This window comes from Myotis myotis, unplaced genomic scaffold (genome assembly GCF_014108235.1).
Source record: "Myotis myotis isolate mMyoMyo1 unplaced genomic scaffold, mMyoMyo1.p scaffold_m19_p_1, whole genome shotgun sequence".
NCBI classification, from domain to species: Eukaryota; Metazoa; Chordata; class Mammalia; order Chiroptera; family Vespertilionidae; genus Myotis; species Myotis myotis.
Genome location: NW_023416313.1, coordinates 51935465 through 51951932, shown reverse-complemented (window position 1 = coordinate 51951932; position 16468 = coordinate 51935465). Strand labels below are relative to the sequence as shown.

General features: G+C 37.4%; 1 pseudogene; it reads right to left on the bottom strand.

The window, feature by feature from the left end:
• Window positions 1-212: 212 nt before the first annotated feature.
• On the bottom strand, window positions 213-2282 carry LOC118675567 (annotated as a pseudogene).
• Window positions 2283-16468: the final 14186 nt, after the last annotated feature.

Below are 16468 nucleotides of genomic sequence, written 5' to 3'. Positions count from 1 at the left end.
TCCTTTAAAATATATTTATTTATATATATTTAAGCAATATAAAATATAGATTTTACATTGCCAACTACTAGAGAGAATTTTTTTATTTTAGTTTAAAGTTTCAGGCAGTGTATTTTTTCAGTACAAGGCTTTTATTGCATCTTCAAGACCTCACAAATATGTCAGGAATCATTTGGCACCTCGCTGTTTCTATAGTTGGACATCTTAGATTTTTATTCATCCGCCTGCTGAACTGTTCCTTTTTCAGAAGGATAAATTCCATCCAAAATTTTTCTGATATCCTAGTTTTTAAGTGTTGTGGCTTGCTGAATCAAAGCGACTGAATTTGATAAAAGTTCAATGTGGTTTCCTTCAAGAATCAACTCACCTTTCTGGGCTTGAGAAACTGAACAAGCAATGCCTGACCTCATACAAATGCTGTGGATGTATTTTTCATCCCCAAAATTTCTGATTTCAACAAGAGAACCATCCTCCTGAATACCGATGTTGATGGGGAAGTGAGCATACACAGACCTCATCTTATAATGAAAGCCCAGTGTAACACCCTTGATCATGTTCTGTACATGACTGTGGATAGTGGGAATGGTGGCCAGTTCCTACTTCCCCACCATTAGTCAATCCAGAGCCTCTTATTCTTCTTTCCACGGAGACTGGGTTCTACATTGCTGTGATCAAAGTCCCTCCAATGGGCTCCTCTGGGACCCTTCACAATAACCGTGTCCCTTCAGAGCGATTGCTGAGAATGGTCTTCATCCTCCGAGTAGATCCAGCAAAAAAGAGCTAGAGTTTCAGATGGTATTTAAATGCAACATTTAACAGAAAAATTATATATGCCCATGTGAAATTAAAACAGTAAACAGGGCAACAACTTCTATTAATATGTAACTTTGCTTCTATAATTTTTAATGAAAATAGAATCATATATTATACTTAAGTGTGTGTATGTACATATATTTTTCCTATATTATTAAATACACAAATGAAAATTTATTGTACAGTGTTCTGAAGGTTATTTTATTTTTTAACTTAACAGCTTAGACATAATTTTTATTGAAACATATAATCCACACCATCATTTTAAGGTCTACATAGTATTCTTGTATGAATATGCCACAGTTTGAATTATCTTTAATACTTAACTTGTTTCCAGGGTCTTTCTATGTTTAAATCAATACTGAAATGAATATCCCTATACATCTTTCTGCATATGTGTAAAATACCTGTAGGCTTAATTTCCAAAAATATAACTGTTGGATCTTAGAATGTGTATATTTAAGAGTTTTGTTGAGATATGTCCACATTGATCCAAAGAGGTTTCACCAATTTATATTCTCCTGAACAGTATATGAGAGTTTGGTTTCCCTGGGCTAATTCTTTTTCCCCCTCAAACTTATAACCTTGCTCATCTGATAGGCTTAAAATAGCCTCTCACTAATGCTTTATTTTATAAGCCATTTGTACTTCTTTCTCAGTGAACTATGGGATCGAGGCTTTTCCTAGTTTTTTTTTCTAAGAAAAAAGATCTAGAAGAGGCAGGGACTCACTAAAAATCTTAGTTACATCTGTTTAACTAAGCTTGATGCTTCATATCCAAGGACTGATTGAGCTTTAAGAAATTCTAAAAAGAAACATGAAATTTTGCATCTACTTATTCATCCTTTTGGAGATATAAAGTATGGCTCTGGGAGGAAGGAGCAAGACCATGAGGAGAAGGAGGGAGACAAGAATGGAGAAGAGAATAAGAAGGGTGAAGGATGAGGAAAATATGAGAGAGAAGGAAGAGGATAGGATAAAAAGAGGAGGAGGATCAGAGAAGGATAAAGGGGAAGTACATGGAAAAGAGAAGAAAAGAAGGCGGAAAAGTATATCTGTGTTTGAACTAATTTCTGCCCCTTTAGAGTAGTGTTGTTAATAATGTACAAAATTATTTTATGTATAGTTTTTCTGAACTTTTCTTTTCAGGCTATAAATAGAAAAATTGGGAGTTTTAGAATATACTCAAAACTTATTGCATATTTTTTTCTTCCTAGGTTAACATCTACAAGCTTGTAGTTTTCTGGGACATTTCATTGTCATTTTTTTCTTATTTGGTGTAGTATCTGTTTATTGTAATGAATAAGCAGATACAATTTAGACCTCTTAAGGGAACTCATTCTAATACTTTTCACCAGATTCCTTTTGTGTTCTTGTTTTCAAATCTGTATGGATGGTGCTAAAGGGAACTCACCTTACATTGCACTCTGGCCAAGAACAAAGAGTGTACTAGGAAAGGCCCCGGGCATCATGATAACTAGTGCAAGCATACCATGAATTAAAGTAGGGGTAAGTCATTGTTATATAACTCTCAAAGCTGACCAAGTTTTGTAAACTTCTGATCATTTTAATTACTCATCCTTTATTTGATGGTTGTTTTTTTCTAATTGGCATATTTAGTGTTTCTGTTTTATAAAGGACCATGACAGAAGCAGCAGCAGCATGAGGTCCTACTTTATCCACCTGTGCTTTGCAAAAATTCATGACTATTTCAAAAGCAATGCATCTCTGAAAGAACAAAATTAACTGGTTATCAGGCTATAATGTGTAAAAGAGAAGATAATTAGTGGCCTTGAGAAAGGAATTATGTTCATAAATTAAAAAGATATGTTTTATTGGCAAAACTGTTTAAGAGTTTTGAAAAGATTCTTTTTAGAAAAAATATCCAAGAATTAAATTATAAACCTTTTCAGATAAATGCAAGGGAATATAACAATTTTTTGGTAACAACTTAGTGTTGGTAAGATTTAGGAAAGTATTATGCTGTTTGAATGAACTGAGATATCATGATCATATTGAAGTAGAGTGTTATATCCATGAACAAAGAATCTTCTGGTAAGTCCATACATCAGTGTTTTAGTTGACTGCTCTAGGCTATTATTGAAATATAATTTTTTGTATTAACTTGAAATGAAAACTGAAATGGTCTTCCTTTTCTTCTTTTATAACCAACACCCACTGGCCTACTTCCAGTATTTTGTGTACTATAGAGAGGCCATATAGCATTATTCCCCTCTATGAACCTATAAATATGTGTTAACTATGTGTTCCTGCAAAATTAAATGATTAAAAGAGGATTGCTATTTGAGAAGATTTTTGTATTTAGGAACATAAAAGAATTGTATCACAACAAATTTAATTGAAATGGGAAGAGCACAAAAAAGAGAATTATTTAAAAGGCATTTTATAATTTGTCTATCAGCATCATTTTTATCTTTTATAAAAGCACTACTTTATTTTATTTAAATCAAGTTTTTCATGAGTCATCTCATAAAATAAATCATCTCTTTAATAAATAAATGATTATTACCATTTGCATAGAAAGTTGCTTATTTTATCTCTACTTTATTATACAAATAATTTAAAATGAGTGTGGTAGGAGTGCCATCTAAAAGCAAATTCATAACTGTTATGACATTGAATTTCAAAGACACTTAATCCAAATAACAACTGAGAATGTTAGTATACACTTATCAAATGAGGTTGGTTATTAGAATGTTTAAGAGATCCATTCATAAAGAGACCAAGACAGTAGGGATGAAATTCAAGCTTTGTTGTTATGCTTTCTGCATCTATCACTAATAGGTAGATTTATGGCCTTGGGAAAGTAATTTCACACATCTAGAACTTCAGTTATTTCATCTGTAAACTACAGGAGTTAGATTAAAAAAAAATTGTTTCCCCAAATGAGTTCCATGCAGGGTTCTATAGACTAGAGCAGGGGTGGGCAAACTTTTTGACTCGAGGGCCACAATGGGTTCTTAAACTGGACCGGAGGGCCGGAACAAAAGCATGGATGGAGTGTTTGTGTGAACTAATACATCTTAACACTGCTGCTGGTGAAGGAGCGGAGGGGAGAGCAAGAGAACCCTCCACTCTTTCGGCTCCGCAGGCGGGATAGAACAGCTGAACGGGCCGGATCCGGCCTGCGGGCCGTAGTTTGCCCACGGCTGGACTAGAGGTTCGGTGCATGAAATTCATGCACGGAAGAGGGGGTGTCCCTTAGCCCGGCCTGCACCCTCTCCAATCTGGGACCCCTCAGGGGATGTCCAACTGCCGGTTTAGGCCCAATCCCTGTGGGACTGCCAGTCAGACATCCATTTCACAATCTGGGACTGCTGACTCTTAACCACTCATCTGCCTGATCACTCCTAACCACCTCTGCCTGCCTGCCTGACCGCCCCTAACTGCCTCTGCCTGCCGGCCTAATCACCGCCTAACTGCTCTCCTGCCGGCCTGATCACTCCCAACTGCCCTCCCCTGCTGGCCTGATCACCCCCTAACTGCTTGCTCTCCCACGCCGGCCTGATCACACCCCTAACTGTTTGCTCACCCTCGCCAGCCTGATCTCACCCCCAACTGCTTGCTCCCCTGCCGGCCTGATGCCCCTAACCGTCTCTGCCTCAGCCCCGCCACAGTGGCTTTGTCCAGAAGGAAGTCAGACATCTGGAAGATGTCCAGTCAACCTGGTCTAATTAGCATATTACCTTTTTATTAGTATAGATGTTTGATAAAGTATCCCTCTTTAATGATATACTATACATAGCAATGTATAGGGTGGGTCAAAGTAGTTTTGCAGGTGTTTGTATGGAAAATTAAACAAAAATTAATAAATAATAATACAAGAATCAACTGCATTTTGTGTACTCACAACTGTAAACCTACTTTTGCCACACCTTGCATTAATTCCTCAGAAAAGTCGTTCAGAAAAGAGAAATGCAGAACATTGCTTAACCATAAAATTCTCTTCAAGGAAAGGCTACAAACATCCTAAGAAATATGTTTTGATTTTAAAAATGGACAAAGGCCGAAACCGGTTTGGCTCAGTGGATAGAGCGTCGGCCTGCGGACTGAAAGGTCCCAGGTTCGATTCCGGTCAAGGGCATGTACCTTGGTTGCGGGCATATCCCCAGTAGGAGGTGTGCAGGAGGCAGCTGGTCGATGTTTCTCTCTCATCGATGTTTCTGACTCTCTATCTCTTTCCCTTCCTCTCTGTAAAAAATCAATAAAATATATTTAAAAAAAAAAATAAATAAAAAATAAAAATAAAAAAAAAAAATAAAAATAAAAATAAAAATAAAAATGGACAAAGGAATCTATGTATTAGCTTTAAAAATTTATAATTTAGCAGTTATATAGAAAATCACATTTCTGAATGTTGAAATTTAAAGTCATAATTTAAAAATAAACTGGTGATAAGATCATAATAATTATATATCTAAAGCCTAAATAACTTATATCAAAATTAATTCTAATAATGTATTCCAAGGTATTTAAATTTATCAGGGTAATAGTAGTTAATAACATTATATAAGTTTTAGGAGTACAATGCTATAATACATTATCTAAAGTCTAGAATCCCAGCAACAACACAGCACTGGTAACTATTACGCAGCCAGCTCTGGGCAGTGAACTTCCACTGGACAGAAAGGCCCTATAGCCTCAGAGGCCAACCCCAGAGCACTGCCACCCAGAGGCTGACCCACAAACTGACTCTTTGCTAAACACAAAATAAGGCAGTCTGGGAAACAAATGCGGCTTGCTTTAAAATAAGGACTGTGGTTTACAACACAGAGGAACAGTGTATCGCAGGGAAACTCAACACTCTCCTGAATACCTGGCAGGTCTAAGGCGAGCCACACTGAAGAATAGAAGAACCGAAGGACCTTCGCTACTGCAATATTTTTTTTTTCTTTTTTCACCTTTTAACTAAGAAACCAATTTTTTTTCTTTTTTTTCTTTTTTTTTTCTTTTCTTCTTTTTTTTTCTTCTTTTTTCCATCACCTGATTTTACCCTTTTAATTACTACCTTCTTATTTTTAACCAGTATTATTACTGCTACCATTTTACCATTTTTTTTTAAAGTGCCATTTTATTTTCTCTTTATTTTATTTTGGGATTAGTGTTCTCCATTCTATTTTCATCGTTATATTATTGGTTGTTTCTAGTTTGCATTCATCTCCAGGGAGCTGTTGCTGGAATTTGTTGGGATTAATGGCTGTTCTATAGGAGTATTCTCCTCATATAAAAAAGTCTCTTCCCCTCTCCCACTTCATTCTCTCTTTTCGCTCTTTTTTTTTCTTTTCTTTTCTTTTCTCGCTTTTATTTTCCCCCCTCCTTTTTCCCAATTTCATTTTTGCACTCCTTTTTTTGGTCCCTACTTTTCTTTTCTTTTTTCTCTTTTATCTTTTTCTCTTCCTTCTTCCTTATCCCCTAATTCTCTTAATTCAGGTGGTCACCTTTATTTGGGGTTATTAATATCGTGAATATATTTGTGTATAGTGCCTGGTACATGGTGCCTTGTTGTGTTGTATTTTGTGCCTTTAAATCAACGCAGCAGATCCAAGCAACAGCAACCTCCTGAGCACCACACCCTCTGCTGAGGAACAGCAGCTGTACGTGAAACCTCGCCCCACCAGCCAGAAGAGCCACCACAGCTGTGAGCAGCACCCACCAGAGGAGCTGCTGCCAACTGAAGAGCAGCTGCTACCGCAACCGCCCGAAGAGCAACCACAGACCAAGGAGTCACTGCCACCAAGGGAGCAGCCACTGAATGACTCAACGTCTAGATATGTCAGTGAGATCAAACATGGGTAGACAAAGAAACCCCCAAAGGAAAGAGAAGGAGGACTCTCCAGAAAAGCAGCTAAGTAATACAGAGGCATGCAACATGACAGAAAAAGAATTCAGAATAAGGGTCCTAGAGTGCATAAACCGGATGGAGGAAAAAATCGACAACCTCTGCAAGAAGCAAGGCGAAACAGATGAAAAAATCGATAACATATGGAAGAAGCTAGAAGAAACAGATGAAAAAATCAACAACTTAAGTAAGACCCAAGAAGAAATGAAGAGTGATATAGCTGCAATGAAAAACTCCATTGAAAGTATCAACAGTAGACTAGGAGAAGCGGAGGACCGAATTAGTGATTTAGAAGACAAGGAAGCAAAACACACCCAAAACGTACTGCAATTGGAGAAAAAAATGAAAAGACAGGAGGAGAGCCTAAGGGAGCTTTGGGACAACATGAAACGAAACAACATACGAATAATAGGGGTACCAGAACAACAGAAGGATGAACAAGGATTAGAAAACCTATTAGAAGAAATAATATCAGAAAACTTCCCTGAGGTGGGGAAGAAAAAAGTCACACAAGCCCAGAGAGTCCCAAACAAGGTGAACCCAAAAGACCCACACCAAGACACATCATAATTACCATGGCAAATGTTCAGGACAAAGAGAGAATCTTACAGGCTGCAAGAGAGAGACGGAAAGTTACATACAAGGGATCTCCCATTAGATTGTCAAATGATTTCTCAACAGAAACACATCAGGCCAGAAAAGAATGGACGGAAATTTACAAAGTGATGCAAAGCAAAGGACTGAATCCAAGAATACTCTATCCAGCAAGGCTATCATTCAAACTTGAAGGGGAAATAAGAAGCTTCACAGACAAAAAAAGGCTAAGGGAGTTTATCACCACCAAGCCAGCAATGCAAGGAATGCTAAAGGGACTGGTATAAAAATAAGAAATAAAAAGCTCAGAAAGAAAACAGCCACACAAAACCAGAAATGCCTACAAACAAGTACCTTTCAATAATAACTTTAAACGTAAACGGACTAAATGCTCCAAACAAAAGACATCGAGTGGCTGAATGGATAAAAAAACATGACCCATACATCTGCTGTCTACAAGAAACCCACCTCATTAGAAGGGACTCACACAGACTGAAAGTGAAAGGATGGAAAAATATCTTTCAGGCAAATGGAAAGGAAAAGAAAGCTGGGGTAGCAATACTTATATCAGACAAAATAGACCTCAAAGTGAAGGCCATAACAAGAGATAAGGAAGGCCACTTCATAATACTAAAGGGATCAATACAACAAGAAGATATAACCCTGGTAAACATATATGCACCCTATGCAGGAGCACCCAAATTCATAAAAAAACTCCTGGAAGATATCAAAGGAGAGATCGACAACAATACAATCATAGTAGGGGACTTTAATACACCACTGACAGCACTGGATAAGTCCTCTAGACAAATAATCAGCAAAGATACAGCAATCCTAAATGACTCACTAGATCAGATGGACTTAATAGACATCTTCAGAACACTTCACCCGAAAGCCAGGGAATATACATTCTACTCAAATGCTCATAGGACATATTCAAAAATAGACCATATATTGGGTCACAAGCAAAGTATCCCCAAATTCAAGAAAATTGAAATCATAAAAAGCGTCTTCGCAGACCACGATGGCATAATATTAGAAATAAACTACAATAAAAACAACCCAAAATACTCAAACACCTGGAAGCTGAATAGCATGCTATTAAATATTGATTGGGTTACCAATGAAATCAAAGAAGAAATTCGAAACATCCTGGAAACTAATGACAATAAAAACACAACAATCCAAAACCTATGGGACACAATGAAAGCAGTCCTGAGAGGGAAGTTTATAGCTCTACAGGCCTATCTCAAAAAACAAGAAAAAATGGTAGTAAATCATCTAACTCTACAACTCAAAGAATTAGAAAGAGAGCAACAAGAAAACCCCAAAGTGAGCAGAAGGAAGGAGATAATAAAGATTAGAGCAGAAATAAATGACATAGAGACCAAAAAAACAATACAGAAAATCAATGAAACCAAGAGCTGGTTCTTTGAAAGGATAAACAAGATTGACAAACCTCTAGCCAGACTCACCAAGAAGCAAAGAGAGAGGACCCAAATAAACAAAATCAGAAACGATAGAGGCGAAATAACAACAGACCCCACAGAAATACAAATGATTGTTAAAAAATACTATGGACAGCTCTACTCCAACAAACTAGACAACCTGGAGGAAATGGACAAATTCCTAGAAAAATACAACATTCCAAAACTCAATCAGGAAGAAACTAAAAACCTCAACAGGCCAATAACTATGGAAGAAATTGAAGCAGTCATCAAAAAGCTTCCAGCAAACAAAAGCCCAGGACCAGACGGCTTCACAGGGGAGTTTTACCAAACATTCAAGGAAGAACTAAAACCTATCCTCCTCAGACTACTACAAAAAATTCAAGAGGAAGGAACACTTCCCAAGCTCATTCTATGAAGCCAGCATCACCCTAATACCAAAACCAGGTAAAGACAACACAATGAAAGAGAATTACAGGCCAATATCCCTCATGAACATAGATGCCAAAATCCTCAACAAAATCTTAGCAAATCGGATCCAGCAGTACATCAGAAAGATCATACACCATGACCAAGTAGGATTTATCCCAGGGATGCAAGGGTGGTACAATATCCGCAAATCAATAAACGTGATACATCACATAAACAAATTGAAAGAAAAAAACCACATGGTCATATCAATTGATGCAGAAAAAGCATTTGACAAAATTCAACACCCATTTTTGATAAAAGCTCTCAGCAAGGTGGGAGTAGAAGGATCATACCTCAACATAATAAAAGCCATATATGACAGGCCCACAGCCAACATCATACTCAATGGACAAAAACTAACACCATTTCCCCTAAGAACAGGAACAAGACAGGGATGCCCCCACCACTCCTGTTCAACATAGTACTGGAAGTGTTAGCCATTGCAATTCGGCAAGAAGAAGAAATAAAAGGCATCCAAATTGGAAAAGAGGAAGTAAAACTGTCCTTATTTGCAGACGACATGATATTATACATACAAAACCCTAGAGACTCCATCAAAAAGCTACTGGACTTAATACATGAATTTGGCAATGTAGCAGGATACAAAATTAACCCCAAGAAATCCGAGGCATTTCTATACACCAATAGTGAACTTTCAGAAAGAGAGATTATAAAAACAATCCCGTTTACCATCGCACCAAAAAAATTAAGCTACCTAGGAATAAACTTAACTAAAGAGGTAAAAGACCTCTACTCAGAAAACTACAGGACGTTGAAAAAAGATATAGAGGAAGACATAAACAGATGGAAGAACATACCGTGTTCATGGATTGGTAGAATCAACATCATTAAAATGTCCATACTACCCAAAGCAATCTATAAATTCAACGCACTTCCCATTAAAATACCAACGGCATACTTCAGAGATCTAGAACGAACTCTCCAAAAATTCATCTGGAATAAAAAAAGACCCCGAATAGCTGCAGCAATCCTGAAAAAGACCAAAGTAGGTGGGATCTCAATACCAGATATCAAGTTGTATTACAAAGCCACTGTTCTCAAAACTGCCTGGTACTGGCACAAGAACAGGCATATAAATCAATGGAATAGAATAGAGAGCCCAGAAATCGGCCCGAACCAATATGCTCAATTAATATTTGACAAAGGAGGCAAGAACATACAATGGAGCCAAGATAGTCTCTTCAATAAATGGTGTTGGGAAAATTGGACAGATATATGCAATAAAATGAAACTAGACCACCAACTTACACCATACACAAAAATAAACTCAAAATGGATAAAGGACTTAAATGTACGACAGGAAACCATAAAAATTCTAGAAGAATCCAAAGGCAACAAAATCTCAGACATATGCCGAAGCAATTTCTTCACTGATACAGCTCCTAGGGCACTTGAAACGAAAGAGAAAATGAACAAATGGGACTACATCAAAATAAAAAGCTTCTGCACAGCAAAAGAAACCATGAACAAAACAACGAGAAAACCCACTGTGTGGGAAAACATATTTGCCAATGTCATATCTGATAAGGGCCTAATCTCCAAAATTTATAGGGAACTCATACAACTTAACAAAAGGAAGATAAACAATCCAATCAAAAAATGGGCAAAGGACCTAAATAGACACCTTTCAAAAGAGGACATTCAGAAAGCCAAGAGACATATGAAAACATGCTCAAAGTCACTAATCATCCGAGAGATGCAAATCAAAACAACAATGAGGTACCATCTCACACCTGTCAGACTGGCTATCATCAACAAATCAACAAACGACAAGTGCTGGAGAGGATGTGGAGAAAAAGGAACACTTGTGCACTGCTGGTGGGAATGCAGACTGGTGCAGCCACTATGGAAGACAGTATGGAATTTCCTTAAAAAACTGAAAATGGAACTCCCATTTGACCCTGTGATCCCACTTCTAGGAATATATCCCAAGAAACCAGAAACACCAATCAGAAAGGATATATGCACCCCTATGTTCATAGCAGCACAATTCACCATAGCTAAGATCTGGAAACAGCCTAAGTGCCCATCAGTAGATGAATGGATTAGAAAACTGTGGTACATCTACACGATGGAATACTATGCTGCTCTAAAAAGGAAGGAACTCTTACCATTTGCAACGTCATGGATGGAACTGGAGAGCATTATGCTAAGTGAAATAAGCCAGTCAATGAAGGAAAAATACCACATGATCTCACTCATTCATGGATAATAGAGACCATTATAAACTTTTGAACAATAATAGATACAGAGGCAGAGCTGCCTCAAACAGATTGTCAAACTGCAGCAGGAAGGCCGGGGAGGGTTGGGGGGCAGGAGGTAGGGGGGTAAGAGATCAACTAAAGGACTTGTATGCATGCATATAAGCATAACCAGTGGACATAAGACATTGGGGGATAGGGGAGGCTAGGGGACTGTCTAGGGTGGGGGGATAAAATGGACACATATGTAATACCCTTTGTAATACTTTAAGCAATAAAAAAAAAAAATAAAAAAAAAATAAAGTCTATTCCCAGTTTCAATAATTAAAAATTGGAAGTTTTTAATATAATACATTCATAGAATAGCTCTGCAGATAATCTGAGCCAAGCATAAACACACACTTACTTATCAGTAACTTTTTAAAATAATTAAATACATTTTAGTGTTCTACTTTTCAAAAAAACAAAGTGAAGAAATTTTTCATGTAGTCCTAAATTCAAACATTAAATTTTATATAATAATAACAAAAGTTTTTTCTTAAAGAAAAACTCACTATATATTCAAAATCACAAACCCTTTATTAAATGCTTTCCTATAATTTACCTTTTGTGAGTGTGTTGTTGGTACGTGAATCAAAAATCGCTATTAGATATTCATATTACTGGTCCTTAATTATAGAGCACAGATTGCACTGAGAAGAGATCTCTGGATGCTGAAAGCTAATCAGATAATCGTAGAAAGTCCCTTTTACTGCCATTTAATACTTAATCATGCCTTAACCATAAATTAAGCATCTAGTCTCTGGTAGCCTTAGAGTAGCTTACTATTTACAATTTGACTTGCCACCAAACAGTCTAGCCCACTTACAGAAAATGAAAGCTTAAATGATTAATCTTTAAATGCAGGCTAATGTACATTTAAATTGGTCTTTCAGATACCTACCAACTGTAAGTTTCTCTATGTCTTCATTTAGCAACTTTCAAAGATCATAACCTTTCTTTCTAATCTATCAAAAATCAAAACTACCCTATTTTTGTCCCCTTTTTGTGTCCTTGACTAGGCTAGGACACTCAGCCTTGCTTACTAGTAAGTGATAATGGGCAAAGGGATTTCCAAATGAGACTTCAAAGGGATAAATTCTTAACCCACATGTATCATCCCAGGCTGTTTGCCCTCTTTGAGCATGACTCAGGAAATAAATATTTCCCAAATCTGATACAGCCTCACATTTAAGGACATTCAGGTAACCTGGTTTTCATGATAGTTACAAATTCCAATAAATCTCCTTACTAGTTGGTAAATGAACTTTATCTCTTGAATTGTATAGTTAATTTTTCTGTACTTTTTGTTTTGTTAATAAGAGTTGAATGAGGTAACAGAATAAGAAATCTGTAGGAATATCAGGATCTTTAAAATCTTTATTTGTTTAGAGATACAAAGCTCAGTTCTTATGCACTGCCTGTTTATCATTCAAATATCTTAATCTACATTTCCTTCTTTCTCATCCCTACACAATTATCAGAACCATGAACCCCGCTCCAATGTGATTGTCACATTTTAATTTAACCATCTTCTTCCTTACCCTCTCACCTGGGTTTGGGAACTTACTGCCTTCTGCCTGAATTACAGCCACAGTTGCTTCAATGTTCTTAATAAGGCCAAGTTCTTCCCTCTCTAACACAACCATTTAAAATATGGCCAACCTATTCTTTAAAGAGTTCTCATCATGTCATCACCATAATCAGAAAGGTTAAAGGTTTGTTGACTAGCACATAGTATAAATGGCTTATACATAGGAAATATATTCCGATGTAATTAGATATCTTAGATACCAGCTTTAGTCACTCCTGCCTTCTCCCTTCTTCCTCTGCTGCTATTCTAAACTGCTACCCTCTTCAACTCTCTGCCTGTCTCTGAGGAGACCAAGACATTACTTCTCACCTCTCCTCCTACTTCAGCAGAAACTTGAAGTCACCCGATGTGAATCAGGTCAAACTGCCGCCTTTACAAACTTACCTACATTGCCTATAATTAATTTCTTCTGTGCTATCATTGAAGAAAAGATGTTCATCTTCCTTTTCACTGCTAACCCTTCTCTTTGTTTGGGGCATGGTCACATCCTCTGCACACTCTCAAGTAATGTGCTCCTCGGTTATCACCTTCCTCTTTTCTGTTTCTCTCCCTTTCCAACAGTTCCTTCTCATCCCATAGACACACTTGATTCTCTCCATCTGTAGAAAACCTTTCCTTGTCCCAGTCCTTTAACTTTCTCCTTTCTTCCTCAGGAATTCTTAAAAAGTTGTCTATACAAAACTCCAATTCCTTATTTGACATGTGTTTCTCAACTTGACCTGCTTTCTCCTCCTACTATTTCATTGAAATGCTTCTTCACACTGTCCTGGAAAAGGTAGCCATTCTGAAGACACATTTGTAAGATGCCTGCCCCTAATGATTCCCACCTCCTGGAATTCATGCCCTTATGGATGCTCTTCCCTTTAGTGTGACATTCTTCTACCCAATACAACAGAGGTAATAGGCTGTCACTTCCATAATTAGGTTCCAAAAGACTGTGACTTCTGTCTTGTTAGAAAATTCTATTGCTTCTTTGGCTTCCATGATTTGATGAAACAAGCAGCAATCTTGGAGAGGCCCATTTGGCAAGGAACTGAGAGCAGCCTCTGGCTAGCAGTCAAAGAAGAACTGAGGTCCCCATTTCAACAATCCATGAAGAATTAAGTCCTGACAGCAACCATGTGATCTTGGAAGTGAATTCATTCCCAGATGAGCTTCATATAAAACTCAGCCCTGGCTGACACTTTGCCAACCTATATGAAGAAGATTCAAATAAACCATGCCCATATTCCAGAATATCCAGGTAATCCAAGCAAATTGTGAAAAAATAATTGTGTTATTTTGAGTTGATTTTTCATTGCCCACTCTTTATAATTCTCTTTCTGCATCTCCCAATATCCTGAACTTCCTCACTAAAGTCTCCTCTGTGTACACACTAAATTATGACAACACTTAACAGCTTGTTCTCTGCTCTCTTCTCCTCTTACTCTGTCTTCTTTCCTAAGGATCTCAGATCCTACTATTTGAACTAATGCTTTTTATTTTGAATACAAAACTCATATATCTAATTGCTTACTATACATCGTTACTAGAAATTTCTACTTTAAACTCAACATGTGCAAAATAAAATGCATTATTACCCTTTGACATTTCTCTTCTTTAAGAACCATAACTGTCCAGTCATTAAATGCTTGGTAATTCTGACTCTTGAATCTAAACTTGGTCCACTATTTTTACTGCCTCTGTCTTAATTATGGCCCACATTACCTCTTGTTTGAATTATTTCAATACTGCCTGACCAAATTCCTGCTTCCATAATTATCCTCCTAATGTCATTCTATAGGAGGGTAAATTATCTAAAACACAAATATAGTCATATTATAGAACTTACTGAAATTCTTCAATGATTCCTAGAACCCACAAGTTAAGTATTTAAAAAAATACTTAAAAGAAAAGGCCCTCTGCTGGAGGCTAAGACCAACAAGCAGATAACATATAAATGTGAAAAGTCCATTAGAAGGCTGATGGACTTTGATATTCAACAAGGGCTGAAAATCAGCATAATATTGCCTGCTGCTGGCTGAATGGCTGAAGGCAATCCCCTAAGCCAGTGGTTCTCAACCTTCCTAATGCTGTGACCCTTTAATACAGTTCCTCATGTTGTAGTGACCCCCAATTTCATTGTTACAAATTGGACCTAATTAAAGCATAGTGATTAATCACAAAAACAATATGTAATTATATATGTGTTTTCCGATGGTCTTAGGCGATGCGACCCCTGTGAAAGGGTCATTCGACCCCCAAAGGGGTTGTGACCCACAGGTTGAGAACAGCTGCCCTAACCTGATAAACCTTTATTGTTTACCAAAACTTTCCCATTGATGTGCTTGTTTGCTTTGCTAAAGGGCAAATGTGTATACTAGTAAATAAAAGCAAAGGGGACCAAAAAGTCAGGGAGCCTCTCTGCTAGAGAGTAAGGTCTCCACCTGGCTCCCCATGCCTTCTAAATTTATATTTCTTGTCTAGTGTATCCGTTTGTGCACAGCCCCTTCTCCAGACCTTGAATCCTAGCAGAAAATGGATGCGGTGTTCACAACCCTCCTTGTCTACTCTTCCAATCATCCTGGCTTATATGCACTTGACACCATAAAACCATTTATAGTTGCCTGAACAGAATTTGTTATTACAGGGCCAACAGTTCTCTGCTATAAATGCCATTCTCTCCATACATAATTATTTGAAAAACTCCTTGACAAGTCATCTCTACTATCACTTCTATTCAGTTTAGATCAGTTAAGTAAATACACGTGGATCAATTTCCATAGGCCAGGCCTAGGATTGAGTCCTGGGGCAACTAACAATCTAATGAAGTATTAGAAAAGCAAAACTTCCATAACAGCACCATGCCAAAACTCTGTGAGAAGGGCAATTAATACAGACAGGGGACTTAAGGAAGAACTTCTGGAAGAGGTTTGTCATCAGTCAAAAGTAAAACGTGAATGAGTGGGATGATTTACATACTATAAGCAACGTCATGGATGGAACTGGAGAGCATTATGCTAAGTGAAATAAGCCAGTCAACGAAGGAAAAATACCACATGATCTCACTCATTCATGGATAATAGAGACCATTATAAACTTTTGAACAATAATAGATACAGAGGCAGAGCTGCCTCAAACAGATTGTCAAACTGCAGCAGGAAGGCCGGGGAGGGTTGCGGGGCAGGAGGTAGGGGGGTAAGAGATCAACTAAAGGACTTGTATGCATGCATAGAAGCATAACCAGTGGACATAAGACATTGGGGGATAGGGGAGGCTAGGGGACTGTCTAGGGCGGGGGGATAAAATGGACACATATGTAATACCCTTTGTAATACTTTAAGCAATAAAAAAAAAAAAAAGAAGTTCAGTACTTAGATCTTTTCTCCTTAAATATCTCTCTCTCTCCTATCTTTCAAGAATTAGTTGAATACTCCTTATGTACTAC